General features: G+C 43.8%; 1 long non-coding RNA gene across 1 annotated transcript; it reads left to right on the plus strand.

The window, feature by feature from the left end:
* Positions 1–437: 437 nt before the first annotated feature.
* LOC139042298 (uncharacterized) lies at positions 438–23,291 on the plus strand. The gene is made up of 5 exons (XR_011498862.1): positions 438–7,459; positions 14,157–14,336; positions 14,818–14,889; positions 22,227–22,345; positions 23,199–23,291. It is a non-coding gene; the product is annotated as an uncharacterized lncRNA (long non-coding RNA).
* Positions 23,292–25,246: the final 1,955 nt, after the last annotated feature.

The raw sequence follows: 25,246 nt of genomic DNA on the forward strand, positions 1-25,246 counted from the left end.
CAGCTGACACCCTGGGAGACAGCAGAGTGTGGTAGACAATGGACTGGATCCAAGTCAGAGACTGAACTGCTGGTCTCAGCTCTGAACTCCAGCCATCTTCTTGAAAAGCTCACACCCTTTCTGGCTCTCCATCTTCCCCTCTGTCAAAAGAAGGTACGAGGTGGTTGCTATCTAGGAACCTGGCTCTGAAAGACTGCATTCATTTCATCATAGTTCCACACAGTACCAGCAAAAGCAAGATTCATGAGGTCAGCACTGCCTCTTGCACGGGTATATCTGAAATCTGGCTGTTTTCATCATTCCAGTCTAGAAAAGTGTTGTTCATCTGCCATTTCCCCTTGGAAATACTTTGGAAGGGAAGAGGATGAAGCAAACATTCTTTGCTCTCTGCTCTTCTCATCCAGGCTTCATTCTGCGGCTCTTCTAATAGCTTCACACAGGAGGGAGGATGGGAAAGAAGAGAGAAACATACAAGGGAAGCAGTTATCTAACTCCTCATCAGAGACAGAAGGAGCCAGGAACCATTGCTCCACTCAATCATGGGAGTTGACTTTAGAGTCTTGAGTACTATGTTTAAATATTCTTCATCACAATTCTCCTCTTTGCAAATGACAGTGATAAAGCCAGCTTACCTCACTAAGGTATTATGGGAGAACTAGTGACAAAATTTAAACGCACACTGTCCCCAACGAACTGTTTGTGAGCTAATTGCCATATATAACATTAATTGTTTCTTACCTGAGCAGGAGTGGCCCCCAAATAAAGGCCTTCATCCCATTCTCCCTACAGGAGCTATGCCCAGGCAGTACTGGCTAGGGAGGCAGGATGGTCTGCTGCCGTTATTATGAGGGCCCAATGAACCTCTTAGGCACGACAAGCAGCCTAATTGAGGCTGAAGGCTGGCCTCCAGTTTAAGACCACAGATCCAGTCAGCACGGATGCTCTAGCTTAGGCAGTGAAGAGCTCAGCAAATGGCAAGATAGTCTAGGAGCATCTGAACAAGATGGCCTGTGGGCTGGGATTCAAGTAATTTCACCAGTGGGGGACACAAGTCAGAAAATACCATGGATATGTATATTCGTTTATATTCATACACTGTCCATATATCATTTATTTATTAATGCTTATTTACATTTAGACTTATCACAACCACTGGAGGCTGATCCTCCGTCCAACCATCTCCTGTGGTTTGTCTCTAGTAGAGGTTGGCAAACCGCAACCCGTGGGCCAAATGCCACCTAGGGCTTGTTTTCATGTGGCCCATGAGCTGAGAATGATTTTTACACTTTTAAAGCGTTGTAAAAACAACCCACAAAGAAGAACGTGCCACAGAGACCTTATGGGATACACAAGGCCTAAAATATTTACTACCTGGCCCTTTGTGGACAAGCTTGCCCACCCCTTGGTCTTATTGGTCTCTTGTGTATAATATGATTTATGGTTGTTTTCTCATTTTGTCCTGTCAGCCACCCTGTGAAGTAGGTAGGAGAGTTGTTGTGATGTCCATTTTAAAGAGGAGGATATAGAAGCCTGGAACAGTTACCTAACTACTCCGAGGTCATGGACATGGTGGACAGGCTGGGAGTAGACCCGAGGTCCCCTAAGTCCCATCTGGGACTCTTATCAGTGGATCACGGAGAAAATGACTGACCCAGTTTATCTTCCCAGGGAGAAAAAAAATTGAATTGCATCCAAACTGATTTGGGAGGATTGGGTCTGTCCGCCCTTTCTCAGCAGGCAGCTCATTGGGGAGAAAATCGTGCAGAGTATTTGGAAATGCTAGACGTGTTTACTTAGCCTCATTACAGACTCAGGCGGGACAAGCAACAAAGTTCACATTCCCCTGCAGCAAGGTCCCAACTCCCCAGGCTGATGGTGGCCCTGCAGTTGCATGGCACTCATACAAATGGCTGCTTTCTCCCTTCTGCTTTGGCTCCCCCATTTCATTCACTCCCCTCTGCACCCTCGGTGAGCCTACCCTGTGAGGAGCAGCTGGAGGCAATGAATGCCCACATTATCCAGCCCCGGCTGTCAGCAGCCACAGGCCCGGGCGGGCAGCGGCAGCTGGTGTGGAGCCCTGTGTCCCCGACATAAACAGCCAGCCAGGCTGAGTAGCTGCTTGTTCTCCTTGCTGCGCTTGACCAAGGTCTTCCCGACCCTGGGACCCCCCTGCTGCCCCAGGGCTGAAGAGGGGCTTTGTGCCCTTAAATTAGCCCTTAATCTAGCCCTTAATCCTCCTGAATGCTACCAAGGTGGAGACCTGTCATAAAGGCACCCATGGCCACTGGTCTCGAGTTACCTACAGGCAGAGAGATCAGAAGCTGCCAAGGTGGATGATTTAGGAAGTTTGGGTACAAACGGTAGGAGGTTGGACTCGGTGCCTTTGGGGCTTTTCTAAGAACTTACAATTCCAGGTCTTCAAATATCTTCCTACTGGCCTGCTATGGAGTCAGAGAATGCTGCTCTTAGAGATGGGCCTCTAAGGAGCCAATCGGTTCAGTCACGAATTTAGTCATTCTGGTCATTTAGTAATTTAGTCCCCACTGTGCAGAGACCAAGCCCCAAAGGAGGAAGAACAGAGAAGGGAAAAGGAGGAAGACAGGCAAGAGGGGGTCCCTGTTGACTAAGTCAGAGCCTGAGAGCCCTGAGGATGCAGAATGAGACACGAAGGGAGGGGTCAAGGTCAGGGAGGGGCATCCACAGTCCTGAGGGGGCTGCAGGAGTAAAGTCTTGCTCTCCTTATAGGCGGCCTTGATGTTTCCTCCTATTTCCTCTTGAAGTGGCTCAAACCTAAGGAAGTCTTCTCCACGCATCTTCATGCAAGTCAACGTCTTCCCGTCTTGACCCCAGCAGCTGCCCTGTCCTTTCTTCTTCACTGTCACAGAGGTCACAGAGGTCCTTTTGCACGCTCTAGTTCGGAATCTGCAAGTCTTATCTGAAAGAGCGCGTGGATCTTTAGCTCCTTTCTCAGGACTCACCCCTCCCTGCCTAGCACTTCTTATGGCCCTTCTTTCTTTCAACCTTGAGTTACAATTTTCGGAGCCCTGCCCTTCTTCTGACTTTAGCCTGAGAGCCACTTGAGGGCTGGGCCCCGTCTGACTCAGCAGCACCAGCCACTTGTCTAGCCCGTAGTAGACAAGCAACAAATATGGAGCCACTGCAGTATTTCCTCATGATTCTTCCAGCCGGTTACTAAGAAAAACTTTTAACAGTCTAGGTAAGAGCCAGCTAGGGGATTTAGATCAGCTCTAAGTCTAAGAAAGACTCTTTCTAGTCCAGAAACTTCTTTTTTTAAAATTAATGTTATTCAGGACATCAGGTTGCATCAGACACTAACAGACATTTCCAAACTTCTTGGCAATGCACCCGTCCAATACTTCTGCCAGTGCAAACACTGCCAAGGATGGGGGAGAAGAAAGAGCCTTCTTTTTCTTTCAAAGTCATTCACATATAAAGATCAGCTAAGGTTTATAGGAGACAATGCTTACAAAGGGGCTCACAATGCTTTAGCTCTGAAACTGCTTTTTTCTCTCTCAGTCATATACCATGCAGGCCCCTTATTACACCTGCCAGGAGAGATAACTTGCTGTGTCTGCCTATTTGCTGAATCACTGTTGATTTGAACTCAGCAAATGGCAACAAAACGCTGTTTTAATGAGATTTTAAAGTTCAGCTGTGAAAATGGAAAAGCACCCAGCACCCAACCACTCAACCACCTGAGAATATTGCACTGAAATGTACTTGTCACTCACAGGGGTTCTATTTGTGACCCGTCAGATTGCAGTAATGGGAAAGAACCACAGGCAGGAAGGATGGGGAGCCCTTGGCTTGCTAGGGACGCCCTTGGGAGAATCAAATAAATAATGTTTGCAAAGTGTCCAGCATAGTGCATGGTAAGGAGTAGATGCTCACTAAATGTTGGTTGTCCCGTCTTCACTCCTTTTTCTTCTCTTCTCTTAGATCTCATCTGAGCAGGGTTCATTGCCATGTTCAGTATTCTTCAATACAGAACTCAGAGTATGAATGCTTTCATAGCTCTGAATAATTGCATAAACGCATTCACTCAGACACTAAAAGAAGACCATGCAGGGGCCAATGATGAGAATGTGCCACAAATCAAGAGTTATGATTAATCTAATTCTATGTACTCAAGATCTACTAAAAACAAAAATATAAATTAATCTTTTATTATTTCAATCAATCACTTAGGCCCTAATTTGTCCTATTAGTAGGAAGTCAAGTATCACCCTCTTGAGGGCCTCTATTTCTCATTCAAAAAGTATTCCTATGTCTCAGGGCTAGCTCAGTCCAAAAGTGCTGATGCTCAGTCCTGGTTTCAAATCCAGGCACAGGCGGAACCAAAAACTCTTACTGGTCAACTCCAGTTTCTCCACGTCCATGCCACGCAGTATTGTAGACAAAGCTTCACGTGGCACAGTCCATAGATGCTTGCCCATGCAGTGGCAATGCCCTGAGTTTCTGCCCAGGCCAAGTAGTGCTCTGCTCCTGAACTCCGGTATTCCATCTCCAGCATCAGCCACATGCTCTGCAGAAGGCAGTCTACCCTGAGGTTCCGAAGCTGACAGATGCGTGCCGATAGAGCAGGCAGGTGCAGAAATGAGTGGCATGGACTGGATTTAAGAAAAAATCAGTACACCGGCTTTACAAATGTTTAACTTTAATGCGAGCAGGTTATATATATATGTGTGTGTAATATTGATTACATTTTATATTTATAAAAATACAAATTGAGACCTAGAGATGTTTAATAATAAATCAAAACAAATGTTTGTAATTCTTTTCTTCTTTAATGTGAAAATGGAAAACTGACACCTTGTCTTCTGTACCAAAATGTCTAGTGTTCCATTTTGTGTTCTGAGCATGAAAAGAATATGTGCACTGTTAGAATTCTGATACATCAATCGTATCATGTTTAGTTTTCAGTACTATTTTGCCCTAAAATTCAATAATGTTAATTTATAGTGCTTCCTTTCTTCTATTAAGATTAATCGAGAAAAGTAAACAGCAGTGTTATTTCATTGTGATTAAGTCTGAAATACACTTGTAGGAGTTCAGTCTTCAAATCTACAGTTTTGAGAAAGAAGTTCAGGCTATTACTTTTATTTCTGGAAAGCTCATTCCACTGTAGTTAAACCGGATTATTCCCAACAAAATGAGGTTCTCAGTGGTAGTTTTTTTAGAAATGAGTGAATTGATCTTACATTTTTTAGCTACAGTGTATAGATCCATAACTCACGGACACTCTTGAAAAGAAAGATTCCAAGTGTTTCAGTGGTCTAGTTTTTCTGAGTTGGATGGAGATTTTTCCTTGGATCATATGAACAAGTCGGTTTCTTTCAACAATACAAAAAACTGTTCCCAACCCAAAACCGCTTAAACTGATCCAGCCAAACTCCATGAAATACAGCAGAATATGACATCCGTGCCTCAGTAGGGTCACACAAATCATTGCCTATCAGCAGTTGAAGCCACAGAAGCATATCCAGTGCTGGTGTTATTTACTACATCCCTGACATTTTCTAGTCCTAACCTTTTACTACTAAGCTATTGGTGGTGATTAAAGTAATGAAGAGGCATAAGTTCTATGTCTTTATTCATGTTGCCTTACTAAGTTCACAATAAGTCTGACATTAACGCCAATCAGATCACAGATCACAACATGTAAGCAGGCAGATTAATGTTGACTAGTCTACCTTCAAACTATCAAGATTAGCCTGGCACCCAAAAATAAGTCATTTCCTGATAATTATGTCCACCATAACGGTATCATATCCCAGCAACCTTCTAGCCATGAATCCTAATCAACTCCATGAAAAAAGATATATACGCTGTCTAGTATATGTAGTATATATGTGCTAACTCATCAGCTAAAACACTAGAAATTATTTAACTTTCTTGTATAATTTGTGCTGTAGATTCTTAGCCATATTTTTACAACACTAAGCGACAGGACTTCTGGTTGCTTCTGTTTGGGATATATCATGTCTGTTGCATTCAGTAGACAGTCTTTAACAAACTCACCATCTATCAGTGGTTTTGATGCCCAGGAAAATTTTCCTTTAATGTATTGTGGCATTTAACTACAGTGTCATTCAGTGTATTCACATAAAAAAAAAACACACACACACTTTTAAAATGCCTGCCTTCTTTTGAGTTTAGAGTTTTTCATCATGCATCTTTTTTCATACAGAACGTAGTCAAGACCGTATTTTATGGCATAACGTATATTTTTTTGACATAAAACACAACAACCTTCTCTGGGTACCTTTCATTTCAGAAAAGCAGTGCACGGGACTTTAGTAGATCTGGTGTGTGACATTGAACCAGGCAACTTAACTTATCTGGGTCTCAAATTCTTTGTAAATGATGGCTGGTCACCGGATAAACTCTAAGGTCCTACCAATTCTAATATTTAAAATTTTTATGGCCCTAAGTCCTAATGGATCCTTGTGGTCCCAGTGACTCCTCTATCTTAGAGGCAAGCTACCTGCAAGAGAGACTTTTTCCCAAGGAAAATGAGCCTGTAATACTCACAGCAAAGCAGTAGAATTATTAGCAGCTCTAGCATTGCCTAACCTTCGATGTGACCACCTGCAAAGTATTTCATTGTTTTTCACTTTGTGTCCACCTTTATACAAACTAAAGAAAGGGAAGAAGGAAGATGGGGGAAATGGAGGTGGGAGGGAATCTAATGTTGTGCACCTACTGCAAAGTCAGGAGTATGCTTGGCCTTTGATATACAAGGTCTCATTTAATGCTCCTGATAAAACCATGTATGCAAGAGATGGTAGTATCCTCACTTTACAGATAAGGAAAAGAAGCTCAGAGAACTTAAGTATTCTGGCCAAGGTGACACAATTAGCAGCAGATCCAGGACTTGAGCAGCTCAGTTTGGCCCCAAAGCCCATGTTGTATCCATTATTCATTGCGTGATTCTTGGTTCTAGTGCACAGGATTCCTTGCTAGGGAGTGTCCTTCGGTCACCCATCTTCTAGGAAGTCCATGCTAAACAAGAATTCTCTCTTCTCTTATGCTCATTGGGCCTGGAGGTTATGGATCAACCTTGGATCAACCGGCCAGAATGAGGAGAGACAAAGCCAGGATGAGGAGCCTGGTGTGGAGGTAAACAAGGCCAGAAGCTGAAGGTCCAGGCAGAGTCCCGAGTCCAGGCTGGGTGAGTCTGTAGGAGGCAGGGTCAAGAAGAGGCTGACAGTCAATGACCAACCAGGAGAGGCAGTGAGCCAGTCCAAGGCACAAGATCTCATCGTACGTAGGTGCTGCCGTACCTTGTGCCTCAACTCAAAAGTGGTGACTGTCAGAGAGTCAAGTCCTTTTCAGAAGGAGATGGAAAAACCAACCAATCATACTGATTTTATACCATCTAACACCCCGTGCTGGCTGGCATTGACAGAACATCAGTGGTTAGCTATAGTAAGAGGTAATCTCTTGATGGCATTTGGCATTTGCTTCTTTTCCTTCTTCCTTCCTTCCTTCCTCTCTCTCCCTCCCTCCCTCCCTTTCTTCCTTCCTCCCCTTCCTCATGTTTATCATGAACATTGAAAAAAAAGACAGAAAACAAAAGAAACCAACAGAAAGAATTATAATGAAAAACTACAGTTGCCCACCCACCCTTCCCCATGCTCAGCCCTAGTTGTTGGAGGTAAATGCTTTCTGCTCCTCATTCTCGTGGTTACCAACCTGACTCTAAATAATTTATATACTATTTCTTGACTTACTAATCCAAGACATTGTCTAGTCACTCAAAGGATTTAACTCACTTTTTCCTCCCCTCTTCTCCTCTTCCCAATTTTTGACAATTATTTTTGTTCTACTATTTATTTCCTTTGTCCTTTTGGAGAATGTAAACATATATTTTCATATTCCATCACCCTTAGAAACTGCTTCTTTTTTTTTCCAGCTTCATTGAGATATAATAGACAAATAGCGTTGTGTAAAGTTAATGTGTACAACATAATGATTTGGTTCATATATATATTATGAAATATTGACCACAGTAAGGTTAGTTAACACATCCATCACCTCTTATAGTTAGTTTTTTTGTGTAATGAGAACATTTGAGTTCTACTCTCTTAGCAACTTTCAAGTACACAATACAGCATTGTTAACTATCATCACCATGCTATACATTAGATCCTCAGAACTTGTTTATCTTAAAATTGAAAGTTTATTACCGTTGGGCCAACATCTAGACATTTTCTCAACCCACCAACCCCTGGCAACCAGCACTCACCATTCTAATCTCTGCTTCTATGAACTTAGCTTTTTTTTTAAGATTCCACATATAAGTGATACCATGTGGTATTTGTCTTTCTCTGTCTCACTTATTTCATTTAATATCCTCGAGTTTCATTCATGATGCTGCAAATGGCAGAATTTTCTTTTTTTAATGGCTGAAGATTATTCCATTATATACATGCACCACATCTTCTCTATCCATTCACCTGTCGGTGAACTCTTAGGTTGTTTCCATGTCTTGATTATTATGAATAATGCTGCAATGAGCACAGAGTTCAGGTATCTCTTCAAGATAGTGATTTTGTTTCCTTTAGATACATACCCAGTAGCGGGAGTGCTGGATCACATGGTAGTTCTATTTTTAATTTTTGAGGAACCTCCATACTATTTTCCACAATGGCTGTATCGATTTACATAGAAAGTGCCTCTTGATTTCCAAATAAATTAGATTAAGATATGAGTGCTCCACCCTTCTTCTCCCCATATCCTTCTCATTTTCTAACATGTGGAATTTGTTTTTACATTGTCAGAGTTGATCATATTACATTTTTTTTCTCTAACCATATTTCAGTCTTCTGTGTTCTATTAGGCTGATTTTCAAAGCTGGAACCCAATAAACTTTATGTTAATATAAACTGAAATTATTGGTACATACATTAATCAATATTTTCCATAAATATTGAGATAGCACTGAGCTAGAATTATACTATGGGCTCAATGTCATGAAGCATGTGCTGTGCCCTCAGGGTAAATGGATTCCATTCATGACACTCCCCCATGCCCCAGTACCATGCCACTGTTTGATGGGGCTTGTTAGTGGGCAGGCTTCACTTTGGTGTGAGCAGAAAGAGGAGTCTGGCTAGAAAACTCTTGAAGTCAAAAGTGTGTGTGTGTGGGGGTGGGGAGGAGTTGGCTACACCGAAGTCTAGACGCCCTGATTCTCAGAAAGGACGTTCAACATCTGCAGAGAAGGGAGCTCTGATTTTTGCCTGGAGGTTTAGCTGCCAAGGCTCCAAACTCCAGGATGGGTGAGGAGAGTGTGGGGCGCCACCAACTGGTCAATTCATCTGCAGAAAATCTCTACAACCTCGCCCCTCTTACCACCATTCTAGAATATGGCTTCCTTGATCTGATTATCCATCAACAGGCGTTTATTTTCTTTACTTTTTCTGAAAATGTATTGGGATCTCTCCTCCACTGTCTTCTCCAATTACCTTGACTGTTACGAGTTTATTCCCACGTTGTTATTTTACTGAGGTCTCCGGAAGGAGGAGTAAACCATGGTCATAGGTGTATCTTATTTTATTTCTGATTGTAACATAGTTCAACTTGGTTATAAAGAAAAATTTCAAACCATCAAGAAAAATATAAAAAGGAAAGGAAAAATCCATATAATCCTGCAACTTGGAGATAACCACTGTTAATATCTTGATAAAAATCCTTCCTGAATCTACCAGCTTTTCTGGCTCTGCGTGAAATTTTCAGAGGGGCTTTGCCTATAATTTTCTCTCTGAGTCTTCACTTCTTGGGGAGCCATTAAGCCAAAGATGGGAATAAATAGTTAAATGGGGTGCTCCTCATGTTCTGTGTTGTAGCCACAATGCAGAACTTCCTTGAAAGAGGAAGCATTTAAGGTAAGAGATTTTTTTCCCCAGGATTATCCGTCCTTCTCTACTTTGACTGCTTCTGACTTTTGGAGCATCTTATGGTGGACACGTTGCGTCCCCTAAGCATGCCGAGTCCATCTGCAGAGATGGGCTTTCTTAGAGCAGATTCTTCTGGACTCTTCTTTCTCTGGGTCAGAGTGTGAGCATATGAAATATCAGATAGTTTGGTTTATGAAATTGACATTTCACAGATTGATCAGGCTCACAAGTATTCTTATGATTTGAAAAGAAACATTGCCCATCTAGTTTCCTTTGCCTGGTGTATGGGCTTTCTCTCTGAAGCACAGATCCTGGGGTGGAAGGGAGAGGGCATGGCACAGAGCTGGTCAAGATTCAGAAAGCTGAGAGAGAAATACTCATGGAATAGCTGTTCTGACCATTCTGCTTCCCTTTAGGAACAAGCTCTTTCTCTTTCTCCTATCTTGCTAGAGTTGTGTTTGTCTGCTTGTTTGCTTTGGATGTGAATTAGAAAAGAGACAAGTTGGACTCTTCTCCAATTGATTGCTGCACCAGCTAGAAGTAGCAGGAACTAGCTTTTCCTTCTGCTGTGTGGGGTGACTGGGTCAGAGATGAGAGAACGCTCCACAGGCGTGGGCCTGACAGACCCAATTACTTGGTTCTTCACATGAGCGGTCCATGCAGGCACCCATGCGAAGGTGTCAGATGGCTCTGTGCTTCTCTGGGCCTTCAGTCAACTCGCCGAGTCTGCACTTTGCCTCTGACTTGGCCCAAGCTCCTGGCAGAGAAGAGGCTGCAGAGCGGGGACAGCCTCAGTCTCTCAGGCACAGACAGGCTTAAAGGAACAAAACCGTCACGTTCCCTGTCTGAGGAGAACTATGGAATTTTCCTTAAGTGTTGATTCTTTTCTCCTTTACTCCCTTGTGAGACACTTTAGACGAACTCTGCCACCAGGATGCTGAGGCTCTGTGCCCAGGCCGTCAGAGTGCAGAATTCTGCCTAACGATGACAGCTTGGAAAATGTGCTCTGTGAGGCCAGGGCGCATTCTCTTACAAACAGTTGTCAACTGTCACAGGGATCAGGAGACAGAAATCTCTCAGCTTCACGAATAGCCAGATAATTGGAGTATTTGCTGAAACTTTGATCGAATCACACATTTTTTTTGAGTTATAGTTCTTGTGGAGATGGACCATTTTATGGTTATTGTGGAAGTGAATTCCTCTATAAGAAATGTGCATGTTCTGAATTTGTTCTTCTGGCCAAAAATTCTGTAGCTATAGCCTGGCAGTGAACGCTTTCCAACTTTTTTTTTCCTCAGTGCATCAGCTGATTGGACTGAGATGTCAAACGTGGAAATAGGAACACAAGAATAGAAAAGTCACCTTGCCAAGCTCTCCACACCCAGGAGAGAACTGGGAAGAAAGCAAGGGCCCCAGGAGAACAATTATTTACCCTTCTAGACTCAACTCTCTTCCTTTATGCAGTGAAGGCTTCTTGGACCCTGAGAGGTAGAATTGGACTCGCTGATCTTTGTGTTATGCAATATATTTCTTATTACACATTTTGCAATTATTTGTTTATGTTCTTCTTCCCTATTCGAATTTGAGCCCCTTGAGGGTAGAGACTCTTACCTATTTTTGTATCTCTATCACTGAGTACAGCATCTTACACATACAAGCTAAAAAAAAAAGTGTATTAAATGAACAAATGAATGAATGAATGGCATGTGGATCACAGACTTTCCTTTCCAATTCACAAGTCCAAAAATGCTGTTGTCTCCTTGAAGCATGTTTTCAGGCCATTAGTAATAACAAAACAACAGCTACAATTTATCCAGCGCTTAATCTATGCCAGGGACCATGCTAAGCACTTTATACATGGTATCTCATTTAACCTTGATCGCTCCCCTAAGTTCATATATATTGTTATGTGATCTTAGGGTGCCCTGTACTTCCCCATTGTACTATCCATCACACTTACAAATAACTGTTCTCTATCTTTCCTTGGACTGAAAGCCCCTGAGAGCAGAAACCTTATCTTTTCTTATATGATGCTTAATCCTCCACATATGGGCTACATATGTGTAACCTGTATAATAAATGCCATGTAAGACATACTGAATTAATTTTTGTTACTGTAGTGAATTCTTATAAATCCCTGTTAGGTGTTATTGTGAGTATTCCCCAGTATAATTGTTGCAATCCTTTAGCTCTGTTCCTTTCCATTGCTCAGACAGAACATGAAAGCAACACTCAAATTCTCCTCCTAGTAGCTGAACACATTGGTGACCTCTATTATCACCATTAGGTTACTCTGTACCTCAAGCCTTGAAAGAGACGCCTCCCTGCTCCTTTTGGTCACTGTCAACACACCTGTGCTGTTGTCTTCACCAATATGACATTGCTTATAGGCGTTGCCACTGCTGTTTTGGGATCCCGGGCACCAACAGAACCAGACCGAGGTAGGCGCATCCGCAGGCAAGACAGGGCAGGACAGGGTTCAGTGCAGAAAGTGCAAGAGTCCGATGTTGACATCACCACTCCCACCAGTCTCAGGTGTGTGCCAGCTTAGAAAGCTTAAGGCACTTCCACTATCCTGGGAGGAATAAGGTGGGTCTCCACTTCTACCAATCGGAGGGAGGGAGCTAGATTCCATCTCCAGCCAATTTTCCCCACTGATTACCACACCCAACGGTTCCACCCTAATAGGATTTTCTGCACTGTGTCTAGAGGTTTGTTCTGCTCAGTGGGGCTCCTTGCTATCATCATAGATCCCAACTTCTCCTTACTGCTCTATTTTTGAGCGCAACCATCTCTTCGTGGTCTATTCCTAAGGCCAGGAAAGAGTTGAGTAATTTCCGCAAAGTGGGCTAGGAACATTCCCAGTGTAGCCGGGCGCTGAACCAAGTTTCTGAAAATGGGATGCTCACTGTGTGGCATTCTCTCATTCACCTTCATGAAGTCCAGAAATCCAGATTACCTCCACAGATCCTGGCCAGACACTCCACTGACCTCTGGATCAGGGATCTAACCATTTCAGAAAGAAATTGGCCAAGAGTGGCAGAAGTGTGATTTCAGCTGGCACTGGCAGTGTCTGGTATTTCAGGCTTGTGGCTGGGATCATGTAGAGGAACAGTGGCAACTCAGAGTTTCCATTATAATAACAACCTCCAGATGCCTATTTAAAGTGCCTAGGCATTTGTTTTAAAGCTTGGGAGGCAGCATTGACAGTGGAAACAAACTGGACTAAGGTCTGGGGGTCTTGGTCACCCACTGTGTGATCTTCACAGAGTCACTCAATCTTCTTGGATTCCGTTTTCTCATCTATAGCGTGAGGGACTTGACAGGATAGAGGTGTTAGCTAATGCTATGGCAGTAATCATTTTGTAATATACCAATGTATCAAATCAACACGCTGTGCACCTTGAACTTACACCATATTATATGTCAATTATATCTCAGTAAAGCTGGAAAAAAATGAGGGAGTTGATCGGTTCATCTCTGAGTTTCCTCTCAGAGCGATGGGTGGTTCTTTGAATGTCTTTTATTTCTCCCATGAGAATCACTTTATCTTAAGGCAAGCTACTTTCCTGTTGCCTGTCCCTCTCTCCTGTCTTGTCCCTTCACATTGTAAACTACTTCTGCAGTCCCATGAATCCAGATCTTTCACCTCAGAAGACAGGTTTCTTTTTTCTGAGCCACACTCTGAAAAGGGCCTTCACAACCGATTCCTGGTGTTCCTGAAACTATCTTGTCTCTTCTCTCTTTTTTTCTTTTTTTGAGGAAGATTAGCCCTGAGCTAACATCTGCTGCCAATCCTCCTCTTTTTGCTGAGGAAGACTGGCCCTGAGCTCACATCAGTGCCCATCTTCCTGTACTTTATATCTGGGACAGCTACCACAGCGTGGCTTGACAAGCAGTGCCATGTCCACACCCGGGATCTGAACCAGCGAACCCCGGGCCGCCAGAGTGGAACATCTGCACTTAACTGCTGTACCACCAGGCTGGCCCCTATCTTGTCTATTCTGCGTCATAATATACAGCTTTATGTCAATGTAGGATGACAGCTACAAATGAAAAATAAAACAAGTATTTCATGAGAGATCCTCTTTGCTACTTATTCAAGATATTCCATGCTTTTTAGAAAAAGTTTATTTCTTGATTATAAAGGGAACTCATTTTCTAATATAAAATTTAGAAAATTATGATAAGTTTAGAGAACAAGATAGGGTAACATTATTCTCTTTTTTTTAGAGAGGAAGATTGTGCCGGAGCTAACATCTGTGCCAATCTTCCTCCATTTCCTTTTTTTGGATGTGGGATGCCATCACAGCATAGCTTCATGAGCAGTGTATATAGGTCCATGCCTGTGAACCCTGGGCCATCAAAGTGGAGTGCGCAAACTTAACTGCTATGCCACCGGGCTGACCCGAGGTAAAATTATTCTTAATCCTATACTTCTGCCCCTTCCATAGAGAAATTCCCATAGAATCTTGGTGTATTCTCTACTTTCTATGCAGCTTTTTACATTGTTGAGATCATGCTATTTATGTTATTTCATCCTTTTTTCTCACTTAAGATTATGTAATTAGCATTTCCTCATGTCATTGAAGTCATTTATAAACAAATTTTAATGGCTTCATAATGTTCTATATTGTGGGCATTGTCCTGAGGTTGATCAGTTAGGTTGTTTCTAGTTTTATTATTATTTTTAAAAATTTTTTATAAGTGATGCTGAGATGAACATTCACGTCCATATATCTCTGTGAATTTCAGATTATTTCCTTAAAAGGCATTCCAAGAAGTGAATTACTAAACAAAAGAGTATAAATAGTTTTAAGACTCTTGATACTGTTTTGGTCTTAATTTTTCGAGCGTATTTTATGCTTAATATCACCATTTTTTTCTCTTAAAGAGTATACCCATCTTAATCATGAGAAAACTCCAAGTGAAGAGAATGGCTCTCAACTATAAGGATAGAAAATGAGTAAGTGCAAAAAATCCTAAGCTGTATTTATCAGAGGCCCTATTCAACGCACTGTGCTTGAAACATTAAAATATAATAGGAAATTACTAGGACAAGCTGTGTGACTTTGAGTGAGTGCCACAGCCTGGCTGCATACCAGTCTTCTCCTGTGTAAGGAGAGAAGCAGGAACCCAGTGGTTTATACGCTCTTTGCAGTCCAGCTTTAGATGATTCTGTATTCCTTCCCAGCAGCGTGAGGATTATAAGGTAACATCTTAAGGGTACTTTGAAACAATTTTGAGTTTGAAGTTTTCTTTGAAATGGTGATTGTTGGAAATGCCATCTTGGGGGAGTGGGGTGTTGCCAAATGGAGTATAGGTTGAGTTTGGAATCAGACGGACTTGGGTTTGAATAGAAGCTTTGCTAATTATTAGTCATGCGTGTCCTTAGGTCAATTACTTAAATCCACTGGTTTCTTCAACTGTGAAAGGGCTGATAACAGAGCCTATTTCATGGGGTGGTTGGGGCTTAGGTAGACAAGGCGCGTGACTAGCACACAGGAAGTTCTCAAGAACCTTCATCGTGAGAACTGCTAAGTTTGCTGTGCCAGAATGAGCTTTACTCCCAGGGCAGCAGGGGAAACTGAGGTTTGGAGAAGTTGCCTCTTGAGAAAAATTAGACAGCAAGTTAGTAAGGAAGCCAGAAATCATCTGTGGTTTACTCGTCCCAGTTTCATACTCCTTCATCATCACATAATTCAGGAAAAAGCTGAATGAAGACAAAGATTTCTAATGGAAGTTTGGGTGACGATATCATTGCTTTCCTAACCATGACCCAACACCGACTGCCAGTATTATGTGTGTACAATCATATTTTATCCAAGTAAGATGGGAGAGTCATGAATAGACGCCACTGACCAACACAGATGAGGCCTACACTCTTCTACCTGGTGTCCAAGATCTCCCTTAGCTTGGCCTCGGTCAACTTTTCCATGCTCACTTCCCATTACAACCCCTCACGGGCCCAAGGTTTCAACTAAAATCCATAGCACATCATTCTCTTAACACAGGGCTTTCACCATGCCTCTGCTTGAGCTGCTGCCTCCTTCTAGAAGACCTGAACTCTGTGTCACCTGGTAGCTTCCCCCCCATTCTTCAAGGCTCAGCCCAAATGTCAGTCCTTCCTGGGTGAAGCCATCTCCTCTTCCCTAGACATACTCACTGCTCCTGGCCCTGACTGAGTTACCAAGACACCTGTGTTTATCCCCATGTTACTTAATGAGGCCAATGTGATTTAGCTCTGGGACATGTGGGTGTGGGACATTCTCCTCCTTTGGCAATTCCTGCATAACCTAGAGCGGATCCAATCTTCCCAAAGATGGGCAAGGTTTGCTTCTGCCAGGCCTCGGAAACCCAGAGAGTCTGAACCTTAACACAAATGCGTGGTTGTTTTTCTAAGGAGGGAGCAAGAAGGAAAATGTTCTCTCTAATATTTTTTGTTCTGTTCAGCAGCAAAAGCAAATAAGAAATGAATATCTTAAATAGGTCATCATGCCACAGTCATGATTTATGTTTTTCTCCATTGTTACAGTGAGAATCCTTTTTTTTTTTCATCTTCGGAACCTGAATACCTGTGGCAGGGGGTATTAGTATATGCATGCTGGCTGCTCTGTGGTTCGTTGAAAGCTCTGACAATGAGTCACTCACTTACTGAATGATCATTACTGAATCCAGTAAGGTGCTGGGGGCTCAGGAGACACACCTGCCTTTTCAGCTGAACTCAGATCCAGCATAACATTCAGCCTTTTCAACCCCAGAGAAGGTCACTGTATGGGGTTGCCCCACAGAGGTCTCTGTAGTTCTTTGCGCCTGCATTCCACACACTTCCCCTCTGTGTCCATCTCACTGTAAGGTCCCGCCCTCTCCTTTTTGCCTGTCTGAGCTCCATCATGCTTAGACAGATCCCTCTCTCTTCCTGAAGACTTCCGGCCCCACGTACACTCTCAGATACACAGTCTCTTCTCTTTTCCTCTAGTGGGTTTGTGTTTGCATGTCTTATCTCCTCTGTAAGACTCTAAGTTCCTGCACCAGGGGTTCTCATCTTCTTTTAAACTCTTCAGTGTACTTAGCAGATTGCTAGGTACACAATGGGCTCTTAATAAATAATTCATTCATCGGTATGGACATTCTTCACATTCCAACAGATGAAAGCGCGGTCCTCTAATCTTGCTACTCAAAGTGTGGTGTGGACTAGCTGCATTGGCATCTTCTGGGAGCTTGGTAGAGATGCAGAATTGCAGCCCTGCCCAGATCTACTGACTCTGAATCTGCATTTTAACAAGCTCCCCAGGGGACTGGTATGCTTGAGAAGCACTGCACTAAATGACACCAGTTGCCAGACTCTGGATATTTCCTTGCTCACTTGGTCCACTGTTTTTGCTCTCCATAAATCTGGCTCCTCCCACATCCCCTGACCCCCTCTGCTTCCCCTCCCTAGTGCTTCACTTTAACCATTTTCTCTCCAATATTCTCCATTCTCTTATTCCTCTAGTCTCTCTATTCCTGTCTACAACACACCAGCAACTCACTTTCTCCCGTCTTTTCTTGTTCTTGGAGCCTCTGGCACCTACCATGCGACATAACAGGGCCTCCTGTTGTTGACTCAATACATGCCTTGCTCATCAAACACCTATGTGAGAGGTATTTGGAAAGAAATCTGAGCTCAGTCTTCTCTTGAATAGGTTATAGCTCTTTTTGCCTTTATCAGCTCACTCCTAACTGAGCAGAAGTTAGGAATTCATTGGCCAGCCAACCATGTGGAGTGGCAGTGAAATTTGTGCTCTTCCTTTATAGATGCAGCTGCTAAAAAGAATTTGAGAGCTAAGCAGTCTTCATTAGTTATGCCTAAACCTTCAATTCAAAGAAAAGTGTGCCTCACTTTAAGACAACCAAACACAGAAAATCATACTTGCAAGAAGGAATGCCAGGGTTTGCTTTAAACAATAATTCTTCCACTTAAAAGACCTTCAAAAGGTCTTTAATCTAGTAATCTTTAAAGCGACTTGAAAAATTATATTTACTCACATCTTGATAAGAGCACAGGTGTCTTGAAATGCAGAGGAGATGTATCTTCAGTTTGTGTTGCTGTTTTTTATACAGAATCCAGGAAAAAGCAGCTTTGGAGCCTGCATTACAAAGAAAATTACCCCCATTCCCCATCTCCATATTTTGTAGCAGGAACTAAGCAGTTAAGTTCTGCTTCTGAAGATCATATTACCTTTTGACTCACTTTTTCTACCTGAGGCTTGATTTACAACGATAATTTTCTTTAGACATTTTAAAAAGCGATTGTTCATAAAAAAAAAAAAAGAGAGAGATATTCGACAGAGTCTTAATGCCAAGGGCCGACAATAATTGGGTGGTTTGAGTTCTCTTCATTTTTCTTAAATCTCTGATTGCTTGCATAATAACTTTCTTCCTCAATCAATTAGTCTAACAATTCACATCAATATTTTATTTTTAATGGTTGACTACTCATTTCATTAAAAATGTAAGTGCATGAGCTCGATGTAAAATGATTCCATTGGGATAGGCTTATTTAAATATTCATAACATAAAAATTAATAAATCTGAGCACAGTGTTTGCATTTTAAAAAGTCAGGCTATTGTCAGATGTATTTGGTCCTAGATGAGATTCACTAAATTGAAAACCTTGAGCATCATCTTTTTATTGATTCTTCTTTACAGTAAGATAATGCAATGGAAATGCTACGAGGACAGTATTACTACCCAATAGCTCATTGCTTCTCTCAGCTTCATCCATTTATAACTAGCTTCCCTTCCTTCAGTCTTTCATGCTACCTTCCACTCATATCCCCTGGATTCTGACTACTCAGTCAGCCTGTCTGAAATCAAAGAAGTTAAATGCTGGGTGTGCATAATGTTTATTTCCATTTTATTCACTCTTTCTACCCCACCCCCCAATTAAGTCAATGAATCATAATAGTGAACAGCAAGAACTCTTGGGAAACTGTCTTCACTGGGTTCCTCCCAACTGGAGGAAGAGGCAGAGGCATCTACTTCACAGGCTGTTTGTTGTAGATTCATGAGCATACATAGCCTTAGAACCAGCAAATTGACAAATCTATACCTTGAGTTAGGAGGTGGAAGAATCCAACCAGTGCAGAGCATCTCTGATAAGGTACCAAAGACTTGAAAATGCCACTCAGAAATAAGGATGCTGGGGTAGGTAAGGCCTGTCCTCCCCCAGGAACCCCCAATAGCATGGTTTGGGATTACTATTTTCTCATATTCAGCCCCAAATCACTACCCTTAGTGAAGCTTGTCTGGATTAGACAGAAAAGGCCTCTGCTACAAATATGAGGCCGCCTGGAAGGATGGATCTCAGGGGGGGTGACATTTTGCAGCCTTCTACAGTCTCTATCCCCAGTAGTCTGGGTAATGCTTGTGAACCGAGTTATTGGGAAGAACATGGAATTTGGAGTCAGGAGAGCGACGTTCTAACCATTATCTACTAAATCTCTAAGTTCTCTTCTAGTTCTAAAAATATGTATAAAAAGAGTAGATCTTTAAAAAGAAAACCCAGGGCTGGACTGCCAAATAGGTGACAGAAAAGTGATCCAATTCTACCCCATAGGGACTTAGGTCACACTCCTTCATCTGGAGCCCATATAGAGCCTCAAAATCCTTCTCTACCCACTCCTTTGGGCAACTTCTGCAAAACGCTCTGAATCAGCCCCTGAGCTGAACCTTCTTTGCCATCCCTGAAGGTGAGTGATTAACTAGGAGAAAAAATTCATTTCCACTTGAGGAGGGCAGTCACAGCCTCCCAGGGCCTGCACATCCACAAGGCATCTGACTTGGGAGGTCAAACCCCAGGTTTGAGGCTGGAAAGAAAGAGAAGCCATCAGAATAGCCACGACAAGATCCCCAAGTTGGTTTGAAATGGTCTCTGAAGCCAAGCACACAGACACGTCTGTTTCATTCTCAGAGACGTGGGGCTGTGTTTGCGATTCCCGTCATCCTTTCTAAATTAAATTCGTTTTCTGGACTCAGTAAGGAAAGAAAATACTCAAATCCATACACTATATTTATTTGATTTTACTGAAACTTATAAAATTCAATTGTTTTATGATAAATGAGCCACATGTGGAATCCATACATAGAGCAGAGAGACAGATGGTGTATAGTCTCTCCCTGCGTATGTACACACAGGCAATGAATGCATAAGATATACAAAGACCCGAACGTTTAGAGATTGTGTGTATAATACACACAGCTGAAAAATCCTGTAGTCATCTACTCCAGAGTTTCTCAAAGAGTGGTCTGTAAACCACGGGCATCAGAGCCTCCTGGGGTGTCTGTTAAAATTCAGAATGGGGCTCCCACTTCAGACCTCCTGAATCATTCTCATCCACCCCTCTTCCAAGACCAGTTCTGGGTTGGTGATATATTACTGGTCAGCAGGGAGCCTCTTGAAGCAACAAATCTCATCTGCGACTCTGAGGACCTACGTATGTGCTTCTGGGCATGGCTGCATTTCATAGGCAAGTGTAAATGCATTTGAGAGTTATCAGTGATTTTAACATTCTCTTTATCCCTCCTTTCCTTTAGCAGCTAGTCGTGGCTTCAATTGTTTGTGCTGCTTTTCTTCATTAGTCCTTCCTTCTGGGTTTGTAGCACATTATGCTTAGTTATGGTGAAGCTTCTAGAACCATCTCTCGGTTCATCTGGACTTGCTTCTTCCCCCTAAATCATCATGGCTCCTTTGCAATTTCCTGGCCCTGCCCTTGACACAATTAAAAGCTCCTGCTTTTCTGAAATCCAAACATTAAATGGGCAGAATGAGCCACAGTAAAAATGAACAATAGCAACGCTGCCTATTTATACCCTCTCCTTTCACCTGGAGGCAGTCCGCAAATTTAAGCCAACGTGGTTAAGCGGGAATACAGTGGGTCTCTTCATCGTTACAGAAAAACAGGAGTGAATTGTGGAACCCGCTTAGTTGCGTGAAAATCACTACCCAAGGGTGCCAGCCCCGTGGCTGAGTGGTTAGGTTTGTGCGCTCTGCTGCAGGCGGCCCAGGGTTTCGTCGGTTCGAATCCTGGGCGCGGACATGACACCGCTCATTGAGTCACGCTGAGGCAGTGTCCCACATCCCACAACCGGAAGGACCCACAACTAAGAATATACAACTGTGTGCCAGGGGGCTTTGGGGAGAAAAAAGGAAAAAAAAATCACTACCCAAGCGGTATGGATAGTAACTAAGTAATACACCACAAGTGACAGAAACCAAAGGGAGAATTTCAGAAGTTAAACGCACTAAAGGTCTCAGCTTGGCCAGGGCTCCGAGTGCAGAGCCTGACTTTGTAGCTTCCAGTGGCGGCTGTAGGTGATGAAGGACTGAGAGGTCAGAGAACCTTCTAGCATTAGTGCAGGACCAAAGGGTGGAAGGTTGCTATTCTCCAGGAATTACCTGGATCATCCTGCACAATCAGGATGGGCTGACGGCCTATACACGAAACAGTCGGCGGCCACAGGATTCGAAACGCCAAGCCAAGCTCCTGAAAATGCTGATCATCCGGCACATTGTGTGGTGGAGAGCGATTTTCTCCGGGAGAGCTCATTTTTCCTTAGCATAGGCATCCTCTGCGCTGTCCTTTGGGTAAAGAGCTGTTGTCAAAATTTCTGCTAAGGGAAGAATCTTGCAGATTTTATTACGCTACAAATTGTTACATGCCAGCCTCGAGTAAGAATTTATCACAGCTCTTCTGTAGGATTAAGGAGTTAGAGATACAGGGTAACTTGTGGTGGCGGCCAAGAGAAAGCTGTGCAGCTGGAGATGCTGAGCCTCTGCTTTCCCAGGACTGCCTTGGTGGACAGGGAAAAGAGTCGACGAGACTGCAAGCCCTGATTTGAGCTGGGTGGGTGGCATATGTGGAAAAAGGGGCCAGTGGACCTACAGTGATAACTGGGAAAGAAACAAGGCGATCATAAGCCCCTCATATGAGGAAGATAACAGTTATTAAGCACTTTCCATGTGCCACTTACTGTGATAACAGTTTTTAAAAACTATGACTACTAATTATAATAATAACATATAAGCATCTAATATCATCTGGTATCATCCCCACAAGAAGCCCATGAGGTTCCCACGACAATCTCTGTTATACAGACAAGGAAACTGCAGGTTAGGGAATAAAGTCTTTTGGTCAAGGTCACGTGGTCTGATTCCCAAAGACCCTGCTCTTCTGTTCTATGTGCCTTGTGTTGGATGATGGCGCTGAAGGCTCGTGATAGCTCTGTGTGACGGGTTTACTCTGCCTCTCCATATTATAGATGAGGAAATGGAGGCCTACAGAACTCAGGCGTGGTGTTGCCTGGAGGGACACCTCATAAGTGACAGCTCCGGGAATCAGGTCCAGGTTTATCTGATGCTGAAGGCTGCTCCTCGATAGGTAAGAGTAGAGAGGCTGGGGAGGGCAACCTTCAGAGCAGCAACGGACATTGGCTGAGACTTGCGTGGGTCAGATCCTAATATAGGCCTTGATGTGCCACCTCAGTCTGGAGCTGACATCGCCCGAACCCTGAATACAATTGTGCAGACAGGACTCTCAAACCTTAAAGCAGAGGATACATTTAGACAGAACAGAACTGAGTGACAAAACGCATGGCTCAGACAATACAGGGTGGTCAGGAAGGGCAGAAGAAATCGGTGTGAACCCAAACGGCTGGGGAAACTCTCATGGAGGAGGGCATTTGAGACACATAGAAAATATGGTGGAATTTGGAGAAGCAAAAATTATTTAATGTGCATCTTTTTACCCGATACCTCCAAATGTTCTCAATGTGCTAGACATGATGGAGGAGGCTGAAGAAATGTGAAATACATTTTGTGGTCTGAAATGGCTTAGAGTCTAGTTGGTGAAGTAGAACACACGGGAAGTGACAGAGATCAATACTAGCCAATATCCAATTAAGGGCTAAATTATGTTCCATTATCTCTAAGTACTGTAGAGTTTCAGAGGACCAGAGATCAGTAAGGGGGAGGATGGTCAGGAAAGGCTTCTTGAAGGAAGCGGGACTTGCAGGGGATGCAGTGGCCGGATGCGGGGTATAACATCGGTAAATACACGCAACGGTGGAAGAATGTGATGTGTTCACGGGTTGGTGAGCAGTGGAGCTGGTAGGGATGCTGGCAAGCCTCAGTATACTTGGAGGCTGGGATGAACTGAGTCCCTCAGAGCCACCCAAATCATTTGGATTCAGGTTGCTACCCTGTGAGTTAAACTGTAAAACTTCCACACAGAGGATCAAAGCAAGAGGTGCGAATCATCTAAGAGACTGCCTCCAGCCCTGCAGGAGTCAGGAATAACCGGGACTTTGAAATGTTGCTTATCGATCACAGAGCTGGGAACATCACGGGGTGAGTGTCCACTATGCCTGTCTCAGCATTGTCCAGAGAGAACGTGTCCCAACCCTGGTTGTCCTCCTGAGTGGCTGGTTTAGTTCTCATTTGTAATTACTGCAGCCTCTGTGAGCATGGCTACGGTGGGTCCTTCCCCAAGAGAGGCCTCTATCCTCCTCACAAATGAGGTGGCCAAACCTCTGATACTGGTGATGGAGCCCAGCCTGTGGCAAAACCTCCCCATAAGGCCACTCTATGGGGACATGCTGGTCTGCCACCTAGCTCCCCTGCATGACCCCAGGGCTGTTGCATATGCCTCTCTGGTTGGGCACAACTCCAAGGGTGATGACTTAGATCCATGCACAAGTGCACCTGGTAACCCTGTGGGGCCCGTTAAATGAGTTTCCATTTGAACTTCAATAAATATATCCTGAAGGTCCTCAGCAATTCTCAGGGCTGGGGAGCATGGAGAACTAAGTCGGAGCCCTTTTCTGGGCCCCCTTGGGCTCTGGCAGCTGAAGGAGTGTAGTCACTGGCATCAGGAGCCACGTATTAACAGGGAGTAAACTTCCCTTCACCACCCTCTACGGGAAAAACATTCGGCATTCACCTCCTATCTTTAACAGAGCCTCGGGTTCTGGAAGCTGTCAGAAAATCATCAGCGTACCCAGCCTCGCACACGAAAGAGACAAGATTGGGGCACCAGCTACAGCAGATACTTGAAAATTCCAGGCTGTGCTTATCTGACCTGACATTGACCTCTTGTCAAAGGCAGCTTTGTTTCCTTGGTGGTTAGTTTTATGCCAGAAAATACTTCTGTTTTGTAAATGACCGGCCAGTCCTACTGGGCAGAGCAGGGCTCCTGGCGTCGTGGTTGAGGGAGATGGCCCAGAATCTTGAATGGAACTGAGGACAGGACTGACAAAGAGGAGGTGGATTCTGAGAGCTCTTGGGTCTCCCACAGAAGATGGACTCAGTGACATCTATCTGTCCATGTGATGGAAGAGGCACAGCCACACTATCTGAGCAAGGGCGTGATCATGGCATCTCACCAAGGACACGTTTCCCTCAGAGGAAGGGAACCAGGAGCCCCTTCAGGCCAGATAATCCAGCCTGATGTGTCAGGTACCTGGGACCTTGAGAGGAAGAGAGCGGAGGTGGGGAACTTTACGACAGGAGGGGGAAGTGTGCGTGTGTGTGTGTGTGTGTGTGTGTTCACACACGTGTGTTGAATTGGGGGACAGTTAGGATAAAGAGTTTCCTCTGGCTGTCGCAATTTGGGAATTGTAGGGGCTTATACATAACACCCATGTTCTCCACCTGAATTCAAAATCCATAGAGAGAAAGATACAGACAGTCAACAGTTGGAGATCCAAGTGTCAGCTTTACTACAAACAAGCTGGCTAGCCAGTGTGGCTGCAGATCTGCAGCCCAAGGGTTATGCCAACGCTTTGCTCTGAAATGTCTGCATGGCCCAGAGCTCAGCAGGCCTTCCCACAGGGCCGGGCCCCTCTGCAGGCACAGGGGCACCAGGATGGATCCTCTGTGCCTGTAGGCAGATCTGGAACAAGAACCAGGAAGAGCTGAGCCCTGCAGGCCCAGATCCTTCTCCCAGGATATCAACCAGACAACTGACTTCCTCTCTTCCTCCCAAGAGGATGAATGGCGGCTAAGGGGGTGACCTTAGAAGAGGTTCCTGCTCACGAAAGTGCAAACCTAGGGGGAACCCCCCCAACAAGTTCTATGCAGACAGAAAACAACAACTAGAATCTGCAGTCATTGCACTGTAAGGCTTCGCTCATCTCTGAGTGTACCATGAACTTCCAGGATGTGCACTGGTGGTACTGGGGTCACCAGGCTTGGTTTTCCAGGCCCAGAGAGGCCTATGCACTGCAACAGTGCAGCACGAGTAATGGAATCAGGAGAAGTGTCTATGCAGGTAAAAAGGGCA

Source organism: Equus asinus, chromosome 27 (genome assembly GCF_041296235.1).
Source record: "Equus asinus isolate D_3611 breed Donkey chromosome 27, EquAss-T2T_v2, whole genome shotgun sequence".
Taxonomy (NCBI): domain Eukaryota; kingdom Metazoa; phylum Chordata; class Mammalia; order Perissodactyla; family Equidae; genus Equus; species Equus asinus.